At 33.6% G+C, this 11,310-nt stretch overlaps 1 long non-coding RNA gene across 3 annotated transcripts; it reads right to left on the bottom strand.

Moving 5' to 3' along the window:
• Positions 1-1,590: 1,590 nt before the first annotated feature.
• LOC111910244 (uncharacterized) lies at positions 1,591-4,614 on the bottom strand. 3 transcript variants are annotated; one of them, XR_006183132.2, is made up of 6 exons: positions 3,984-4,614; positions 3,737-3,876; positions 3,559-3,658; positions 2,941-3,434; positions 2,332-2,617; positions 1,596-2,024 (listed from the first exon to the last, which is right to left on the bottom strand). It is a non-coding gene; the product is annotated as an uncharacterized LOC111910244 (long non-coding RNA). The 3 variants fall into 3 exon arrangements; XR_002856489.3 differs by having other exon boundaries at positions 1,591-2,024; positions 2,941-3,061; positions 3,737-4,614; XR_006183131.2 differs by having other exon boundaries at positions 3,737-4,614.
• Between the last annotated feature and the right edge of the window lie 6,696 nt (positions 4,615-11,310).

Raw genomic sequence — 11,310 nt, 5'->3', positions numbered from 1 at the left:
CGCTCCATTGCCAGACCTACTTTAAGATATCTACAAAAATCATAAAGAAGTTAAATAAATTAATTTTTTTATTAGAAAACTAGCATGAAAGAAGTAAATAACAATAATGAAATCTTACAATTTACACGAATCAAAAATCTAATTAAAACAAATCAGAAATTAGAAAAAATAATTGGAAAGGTTTTTGAAATCATATTAGCATGAATACAAGATCGATTGTTTTCAAGGATGCACGAAATAAAATTATCAGAATCGATGTATTATGAAATAATGAAATTAGAAATTAGAAATCAAAAAACAAAAATTGATATTGGAAATCGGAAAGCTACATGAAAAAACCAAAATCATAGAGTCCTTCGATCGATGGTCGTAAGAAGCCCAAAGTGATGATTATTCCAAAAGAATCGTGCATCCCTTAGTCATCTCCATTGATTTTGTTTTCACTCAATTTTCTTACATTATTCTGCTCAGCTGTTGTACACGATATATATCAAATTTTTTTCCTGTTATACTAACATAATAAGGTGTATAAAAATAAGGTACAAACTTTTGGAGGCTTTAGCCTATCGCCCAAAGTATCCCACCTAGGGGTGAGCGCGGTGCGGTTCGGTGCGGTTATTAGCCAAAGCCTCACCACTAACCGCAAATGCGGTTAATCCATTTTCAAAACCGCATGGTGTGGTTATTTTTGCGGTGCGGTTTTGTTTTTTTTGTGTTGCGGTTATTAACCGCATGGATTTGGTGCGATTATTTTGTGTGATTTTTAACCACAGTTTAGAGTTCAAATAGTTTTAAGAGTTCAAACATATTACTTGTAATAATAATAAAAACCATAAGGTATAAGACAATTAACTATTTAACTTAAACCTCAAACAACTAATATCTTAAAAACATCAAATCAATAGTAATTAACAATAAATATCTTAAAATTGTCTAATTTCATCCTTTTTTCAAATTTAAACATAAGAAAAAACCAACACGTTTGTCTTTTAGTATTTTATCCGTCTTTCATTCATGAAACTTGTCTTATTTTTAATATTTAATAAACTAATAATTGATAAAAAATTGTATATAATATATGCGGTGCGGTGCGGTTTTTTTGCGGTTTTTGGAAACTAATAACCGCACCGCACCGCAAATTTGCGGTTTTTGAAAAACAGAAAACCTCACCATCGGTTTTTATTGCGGTTGCGGTTTTTCGGTTGCGGTTTATGCGGTTTTTGCGGTTAATTTTAGTTGCGGTGCGGTTTTTGCTCACCCCTAATCCCACCCATTGGCACGACCTTAGGAACACCCTTCTTTAGTTGGTTATTTTGATTAATTTATTTTGGTAGCGCAAGGAATTAAAATACATGTGGTTTGAATATCATTATAATAGTTGCATTATCAAAAAATAAGAATAACAATACTGATAGAATTTGTTTTTTTATTTTTTTTATTTTTTATAATTATCTAAATTATTGTAATGTATATGCACTTTTACATTTAAACTATATTCCCTATTTTAACCCACCCAAAAATATGTCCAACTAGAAAAGAATCTCGCGTTGTGGGTGTTGGAGTTACGGGGGTTGGATGATATTTCATAGTCTTATTAAAAAACAGGAAATAACAACAAACGTTACAATGTTTTACATATACTCATAGACTTTTCAACGTACAGTGTCTTAATAAGAAAATTATTGGAAGTACAATGCTGTAATAGAAAGAGTGAAAGTAGGATGCTACTTCTTGTATTTAGCCCTAAAAGAATTTTTAACATGAAATTGCAAATATTACAGATTTAGGTAATGGAAATCACCCTGGTAATTACAGATTTAATATTAGTAGACCCACTTTCAAGAAAGACTATAATCAAACAGTTCTTACATGAAACTTTAAGAAAAAGTGACATACATATGCGAAAGCTTTAGTGTTTACAAACACCATATACTGTATCTTGTATACCATCAAAGGTTCAACAAACTTACAAATTGTGTCATGTCTGAAGTGGTCTGCTTAGTATCTACAAAATCTTGCACATCCTTCCAATAAAAATAATTCAAGTGTTTTCATACGAACAAAAAAAGATCATAGGTTCCAGTATGATTAAAAAATAAATTTTATTCTTATCTCATGAAAAGGACAATATGGGAATTCTACTCTCAAATCATGAAGACCGTTAGTAAATTACCAACAATCTCATAACTTATGAAACATGGTGCTTTGTAGCAAAATTACCAATTTAACCTTAACAAATTAGAAACTAACTTCTTTAATTCCAATGGAATGAACCATTGTATCCTATCATTCCTAAACACTACCTAAGTCTAGAAAATTTAAACCATATACCTTAGAGAAAGATGATCCACTCAATTTCGAATCCCTATACCATCTTGTTGCAACATAATCCTGAAAACACATCCAAAAAACATAAAAATGTCAACTATAAACTATATAATAAAAAACAGATTACAAATAATTCAATAATGGGAATAAAAATAAATGTAGTGTCCAAAATATTGTAGTAGGTGTATCGTTGAAAGCAACTCTCGCAAGACCAAAATCACAAATCTTGAGTTTGCAATCCACATTCGCCAATATATTTTTGGTTTTAAATCCCGATGAAAAACATTTTCTGCATAAATATTAAATAAATTCAAAATCAATTATCAAAAAAGTGAAAGATATGAATTACAGTTAACCTAGATTAAGTCAAAATGAAAACACCATGTAGTTAGTACTAGTTATTCTAGATTAAGAAAAATAGACTGTCAAAAGAGCAAAAATAGACACTGTTAGTTTTTTGTGGGTGACATGAAAGTTTTTTTTATTAATTTGTAATGAATTCGTATATTTAAAATGCATACCTCAAGTATCAATAATCTAAACTGAGAAAAAAATAGATCTATGAATCTACATAAATCAACGATGTCGCTAAAAAATGTAAAGCAATACCACCTCTTTATCACCTTCAGCAAACCCAAACCCACAGAGTGCCTGATATTTCTTTTGCTTTACCCTCTCTTTTATCTTGTGAGTCTACACCTCATTCGCCTACTTCTTGTAATCTATTAATATTCTAAAGATGATGTGTTCAAAAATAAGAAAAAAAAACAAAAATTAGAAGCACAGGTAGATTCACACACGAAAACTATTTGTGCAATACAGTTTATAGATCTTAGTCTTAATTTTAAGAACTGTAGGGATGGAATTCAAGATTTACAAATGACACAATGCCTTGTTGTGTTTTTCAAAATCCATGAATTCCCATTCAACAAAACTGCTTTACTTTCATAGATAAACACAACATCAACACCCGGACCACACAAACAACAATGCGGCCTCAGCCACTTGTCTACAGACAAAATCAAGAACTACACAAAACTGAACATAAAAAAGGCTGTGTTCTATCATCTGTCGGTCCATTTCTCGAAATTTAGATCTACTCTAACCTGAAGATGAAAAAAAATATATAAAAAAAAACATAATAACCTAAATACCTTTGCAAAAAAACTTCAGATCTATGAAAAATAAATACACTGAAAAATCAAACATAAATAGAAATTAGAGACATACAGTTTCCTCATAAAATTCAGCCGTGAACAGGGGTGTTCGCATCTTCATTTGAAACCGTAGCCATCCCAAGTGGTCCATGAGAAGCACAATAGTTTATCATCTGAAACACCAGTCTCAAACCATGTTATCCACACCACCAAACCGCATTCACATAAATACACAAGGAAACACATCGAACCTGATAATATTAGATAGTGGTTATTAAATTCCGGCAACAAAGCTGATTCCGGTCGCTAGTGACGGTGACGCCTCCTTGAAAGACCGATCAATTTTAAAGATTCCGGCTTAATACTTGATCTTTATTGTTGTCACAACTAACTATGATTGATTAATTTAAGATGGTGATAATTTCAATATAATCAACAATTCTATGTAACAAAAGGTCAACGTTAATCATCTAAGGGCAAAAGAGGCAAGAATATTACCTGAACGACGCCCAAGAAAGAATTACTCCAACCATGCATCTATAAACATAGAGAAATTCTATGGCATTTCTACAAATAGTTTGTGTGCATAACACTGAAGGGCGAGAAGGTGCGTGTCATGCGACCTGGTTTCCATCAACTAAAAATAACATAACAACCTAGAGGGATTGAGCACAGGTCAGGCAGTAACACTTCCATTTCTAACTCCAAATAACACCACTACTACCACTGCCGCTTGCTGATTGCTTTGTTATTTCGTTCCTGTCTTGGAGGCGACAAATTAGAAGGGTGGGGATGGTGGTCTGGAGTTGCCTGAGGCGGAACCCGGTGGAGGATTAAACCAAAGTGGGGAAGGCGAGCAGGGGAGGATTGACTTGAGGAACTCAAGATATGAAAAGTAATGGAGGAGACAATAGAAATAGGAAGAAAATTTGATCAGTCGGAAGAAGTGGTGGGAGCAGGGAACAACAGGGTTGGATGGAATCAGCAGATGGAATAAATGAGTAGTAGATGAGGCGGTCAGTTGAAGCGGTGATGGAGTTTTTGTTGTCCGTCGTATCTAATTGGCAGAAGCTAGAGGTGGGAGCAAGGAAGAACACGTATCAAATATATATAACAAAAAGTAAATCAGTATAAGAAAACAAAAAAATTCCCACTAATAGTAACAAAGTACTGTTCCCTAAGGGGTTTATATATATATATATATATATATATATATATATATATATATATATATATATATATATATATATATATATATATATATATATATATATATATATATATATATATATATATATATATATATATATAGGTTCAGGTTCATTTGAGACTATTTTAATTTTGTGAGACCGTGAGACCAAATCTAAAAATAATTTTAAAATCCAAAATAAATGGAAAAATCCAAAAATTCTTTTTTTAAATGTTATTTTCGGAACTTGAATTAACTAAAAAAAATATAAAAAAAATAAAAAAAATAAAAAAAAATCCGTTTTTTTTTTTGAAAAATACCTGAAATATTCTAAATAGAATATTTCACTGACATATTCTAAAAAATAATTTTAAAATGCAAAATAAATGGAAAAATCTAAAAATTCTTTTTTTAAATATTATTTTCGGAACTTGAATTAACTAAAAAAAATAAAAAAAAATTAAAAAAAATAAAAAAAATTCTATTTTTTTTGAAAAATACGTGAAATATTCTAAATAGAATATTACACTGTACATATTCTAAAAATAATTTTAAAATGCAAAATAAATGGAAAAATCAAAAAATTCTTTTTTTAAATATTATTTTCGGAACATGAATTAACTAAAAAAATAAAAAAAAATAAAAAAAAATAAACAAATGCGTCTCACGGTCTCACAAAATATAAGTGGTCTCAAATGAACCTAACCCTATATATATATATATATATATATATATATATATATATATATATATATATATATATATATATATATATATATATATATATATATATATATATATATATATATATATATATATATATATATATATATATGATGTGTATGGGATCCGCCAACTGTACACGCTTTTAGCAATAGACCCTTAAAAAGAACTTGTAAAAACATTGAGAAGTGAATATTAGAGTTGCTGGAAGCAAAACCCGATGAAACGATTGAAGACGCCAAACAATTCATCTTTGATAAATATCATGTTTGGATTCAAACGTTTAATATGGTAGCAAGGCTCGATCATGCAAGGGAGACGGTGAAATGTTTGAATGATGGATGATTTTTTTATTTAGGGAGTTTTCTTTTGTTAAGTTTTTGTGTTTGCGAACTTTCTGATCTATATAGCATGACATGCTTTTTATGTAAGAACCCGGATTTTCTAATATCTAATGTAATGAGATATATCAGAGTTTTGTATAACAAATACAAAATTCTATACAAACTAAAACCTTTACATCCCAAGACAAATCACGAGTTTACAATAAAAGATGTCTATTAATTGAACGACAAGGAAAGTACATAAACAACATCGTACTATCTATAACTTGTCCTTATGCTTCTGGCTTCTCCTCTGGTACAATGACTTCTGCTACATGAACCTGTAAAACGTAAAATCTCTACTACATCAGACAAACATGTCCGGTGAGTTATTCTTTCTACCATTTCTTATCTTTATCTTCATTCTCTTTCTCATACTTTATCATTTAACTCTTTCTTTCATAGGATAGGATACACTTGTAACATCCCATTTTCACAACCATAAAGGTTCATTTTTATTAGAGTAAAACTTCGCAATTATAAATCCATTATTAACATTACCGTTCATTCCAACATACATTTATTGAAAATTAGAGTAATATTAAATCGCAAAATATTCAGTGTTGCTAATGAATGTGTACAGTCACGCGTTCGTCTTCTCATAATAACCAATGATACCTCAAACAATAAACAACTGGGTAAGCATAAAGCTTAGTGAGTTTCCCACCAAAACACCCCATACAATAAACATACAAGCATGCATAACAGTCCACAATCATCAGATTGGAATGCCCAGGCCCAATCAGTACGCGGACTGAAATGCAAACATGCAACGAGTCCAATCAGCCATCGGGCTGAAATACATATGGTTTGGTGTCCTACCACCTCAACCTAACCGCACTTCCCAAGCCTCCGTGCCTACTGCTTTCAGCTAGCACGTACCGGGTGTCATGGTCTACATCACAAATCAAGACCGTCTCAACCTACAACCACCATATATCGATATATAAACAATCAACGATCAAGTAGGCACATCATACAAGCAAACATCAATTATACAACTCACTACCACCAACTAGTTCTCACACATCACACCGTGCCACTACAACCTAACCTCCATGAAATATAGAACCATAAGTAGTAAGATAGCTACCCAAACAGATGATCCTACTCTAAAGCCCCAACCAAAAAACGAACATACAAGAAAGCGTAGATCAAGAGTTTTTAGGCTATCCTACATGACTACATACAACCCCTAGTGTAACAACCCAAAAATCCAAGGTAAAAATTTCATTTTTATTATAATCAAAACCCTATTGTAACTTTGTTCCAAACATTGAAAAGTATTTCAAATAATACAATTATCAGAGGAAAATCCCAATGATCACATATTGCGGAAATCACGAATATATATGTTGCGATCGTCCCAAACTCTTTCATTTGAAAACTGGAGTACCTGAAATAAAACTGAAAACCGTAAGCACAAAGCTTAGTGAGTTCCTCAAATAACACATACCATACATAACAATGTTCCACACATGTCATACGTAACCACGATCCATACATAACGTTCATATATCATAATCAAAAGGTACTATGTGTCATCCATAGTCTTGCCATTATGCCACGAGCCGCCTCGTGGTCTTTCTTGCCAAGCTGGGGGCCACAACCCTGGGTCTTACAGACAAGTGCCAGGAGCCATATCCAGATCTTCCATGTAAGCATCACAAAGACAACTAGCATACAATCTACACTACATAACCAACTAACTGTCGGAGTTCAGACTCTGGTCTTGTATATAGTGTGCCGGGAGCCGCCTCTTGGTCTTTCATGCATAATCTCAAGGGCTAACCCCTGGTTCTTCCAACAATACATAAGCCAAATGGGCCGACATTGGTGCCTTTAACCCATAGAACAGTGAGGAGACTCAACTCAATGCAGAAACTCACTGAAAGAAATCCTTAGCTGCTGCCCGGATGACTTCCCAAGCTATTAATACTGAAATATCACCCAATTAACAATTGGGTTCCAAAATATGATTCATAATGCATACTTGGCGTAAAAATGACCATTTTACCCCTGACCCCAAAAGGAACCAAAACTGAGGCCCAATTCCAATAACCAAAAGCCCAACACCAAAAATCCACAAAGGCCCACTAAAGGCCTAATTTTCGAAATTGGTCCCAATCCCATATGGACCTTGTCCTAAGCCCATATTTCCCTTAAATACAATTCAGATTACCACAAACACCCCTCCTGACAAACTAAGTCTAAGACATAAGTCAAAAGTCAAAGTCAACGACTTGAGTTAACCCTACTCGTCGAGTTCCTCTAACAACTGCAAAGTCGGGAAGAAACCGATCCAACTCATCGAGTTGTCTAATCAATTAGGCGAGTTGACCCACACCAACTCAGAAATGGGGAAAACCAAAACAACTCGCCGAGTTGACCATCCAACTCGTCGAGTTCACCCGAGACCAAACAACTTAATCCATTAAGCCGACATAATTGAAGCTAACAGCTTCCCCTACTTAGATATTCACTAAAATAGCGTCTAGAAGGGTAAAGTTTCCAAGTTTACCCCTATGAACAAACCAAGTGGGCTCTAAACCCAAATCCTAGGCTTAAAAGGTTAAGGGCTTAATCAATAATCACTTAACCACCAAGACAAAGCACAAAAATACAGATTTGGTCCTTAAAGGTTGTATGGTCACGTAAAGCATCCAACTTTACACTAATGCATGGCTAGGAGAGGCTCAAAAGCTCAAAACAGACTAAAAGAAGAGCTTAATAGATGCATGAAGCCCTTAAGACCGTAAAGTTGGCACCTTTATGCCAAAAATGTTGGATTAGGTATCTAAGTTCATAACTATTTCTAGAATGTACTTGACCCGATTAACATGGTCTATTTGGGTTACATGGCATTACAACACTTGGATAGACTAAATGAGAGAAAGGACACTTAATGTTTATTAATATATTATAAGTTCTAATATATTAATAATATTATTTAATTAGTATTGATCAAGAATTAATTTAGAATTAATTTGGTGATCAAAAGGAGACTAATTAAATATATGGGGTTGATTGTCTAAATCATCCATTCTTTTAATAGTAGGCTAATGATCCATGGTTTATTGAATTGGGATAAACCCCATAAGGTGCTCCATGGATAGTCCTTGGAGATTATAAACCGATGGATCATGAAATATGAAAAGCCATGTCAATTAGGGTTTACATGATGTAACCCTACTTGTGACACAACTATAAAAAGACCCCATGGGCTACCAAAATCGGCATTATGTGTAGAACAAGAGGGCTAGCTGATTTTGAGTGATAGTGTACTTCTCTCCAAATTTTTCCAAGAGTTGTGTTGTGTGAAACATTTGAGGCATCACACTTGAGGTGCTAGGCTCACAAGGATCTCAAGGAATCCAAGCAACAAGAAAGGTATGTTCTCCTATTAGCTTTTATGTTTCAAAGTTCCCCATGCTATGCTAGTTAGGTTAAGAACCTTGGAAAATCAAATTTGCATGTATCTCAGTAAAACATAGATCCAAGGTTTCTAGGGTTGCATGTACACCTTAGGAGTGTTAGAATGCTCAAAACCCTTCAGTGGTATCAGAGCCTAGGCTTTTTTTCTTGATACTTGATGCAAATTGTTGAAAAAACTCAAGATTTATGCATTCTGCTGAGTGAACTTGCCGATTCCATGGGGGGACTCGACGAGTCCATGTGTTATTTCATCCTACTCGTTGAGTAGGTTCTTGCACTCGACGAGTAGCAGACCCTGAATGCAGATTTTCAAGTTTTGCTATTGGAAATGGACTAGAAACATTACCCTAAACTATTTTGGTCTTATAAAACTTGTTTTAGATGGTGTCATGGTTATGCTAACCCATTTACAATGGCTATTATCAAAATTTCAAGTTTTATATGTGCTTTTATGATTCTTGAAATTATTGATATGAATGTTCATGAACTTATGAGTTTAGTAGATCACATGAATTATTTTGTTAGTTTAATTCTTGATCTTGATGTGTTTTAATGGAATCCATAATTTGTACTCAAGTTATGGATTACCAAAAGTCTTTCTTTTAAACTCCATTAATGAACACATAGGTTACATAAAATGAAGAGTCTCTCATTTTAATAAACCATTAACTCATAAGTTATGAAAGTTGAAAAGTTTTGAAAGTTACAAAACTTGCCCTCAAGTTTTGGAACATATATAAGTCACCTTAAAAACTTTAGTTCCAACCCCTAGAGTTTTAAAAGTGAGAATTCAATCCTTATACTTTATAATATTAAAAGTTAATAATATGTGTGTGTATATATATATATATATATATATATATATATATATATATATATATATAAGATATATATATAAGAACAAGTCGTTATACCGTTAGTAGGCGTCGTTCACGAAGCCGGTCTATAAGGGGGGGGTATAAGGTTGCTGCCTATAAAATGGCAACTTAATGTGAGTCCACTCTCACCCACCGCTTCCTTGACTGGTGGAGGGTCGTTAGCCGAACGGGTAGGACAATGACTTTAATCCTCATTAAAAGTATGATGGTTATTAAGTAACTAAATGTTTTTATAAATTCCCAATCTTAGTTACTTTTGGAAAATGTGAATATGGTGCTAACCCATGAAATTACACTTTGCACTTTGCATAAGTCGTTAGTGGAGCGTGTGTGGTTAATCGGCACACTAACCTGGACTTAACAAGGTAGGCAAAGGGTGGCTTAAGGTTTATCATAGATCGGTGGAGCGTGTTTGGTTAATCGGCACACCGGTTAGGTGATAAACATTAAGAGTACCAAATAATTTGCATGGTTAATTCACACCTTGTTCTGTGATCCTCGGCATCCCAGTCACAAAACATGAAGGGCACATTCGAGATTGAAACATGCCATTGAAAAGTTCAATGAATCTCAAAGAATCTAGGAGTTTCAAAGCCAATTAAAACCTAATAATACATTTCTTTTTTTCATGGTGGAAATTGGTGAATCGTCATTCACCTACCTTCAAATATTTTATAGCTTGGATTACGGCATCCCTCATCTAAGTTATAAATATTGTGTTGGGTCGTAGCCTTAATATTACATTTGGATGTCTTATTAAGGACTATCTTTATATCAATCTAAACTTGTCCTTCATTCTTTTCAGATGTCTTCAATGTTGGTTCAGGCTCAAACCCTACTGGCTCCTTCCCTCTCATGAACCTTTATGGGAGAGTCATCTTTGATGGGTCCAACTTTAATGATTGGATCAGGATGGTCACTCGGTATGAGGACAAGGAATATATCCTCGACAAGGAGCTTAAGGAACTTGATGAGTCGTCTGCTTCTTCTGAGGAGATCGTTGAATCCAGACTCATGAGAGAGATGCGACCAAAGTGGCATATATCATGTTGGCCACGATGACAGCCGAGTTCCAAAAGTCCTATGAGGACTATTACCCTTTTGAGATGCACCAGGACATGATGGAAAAATACTATCAGAGTGCTTGTCAAGAGCGGTGTTAAATCATCTCATCCATGATAACAACCCGAATGAAGGATGGTGAACCTATCACGGGA

Source organism: Lactuca sativa, chromosome 5 (genome assembly GCF_002870075.4).
Source record: "Lactuca sativa cultivar Salinas chromosome 5, Lsat_Salinas_v11, whole genome shotgun sequence".
Taxonomy (NCBI): domain Eukaryota; kingdom Viridiplantae; phylum Streptophyta; class Magnoliopsida; order Asterales; family Asteraceae; genus Lactuca; species Lactuca sativa.
This window is presented reverse-complemented; position numbering and strand designations above follow the sequence as displayed.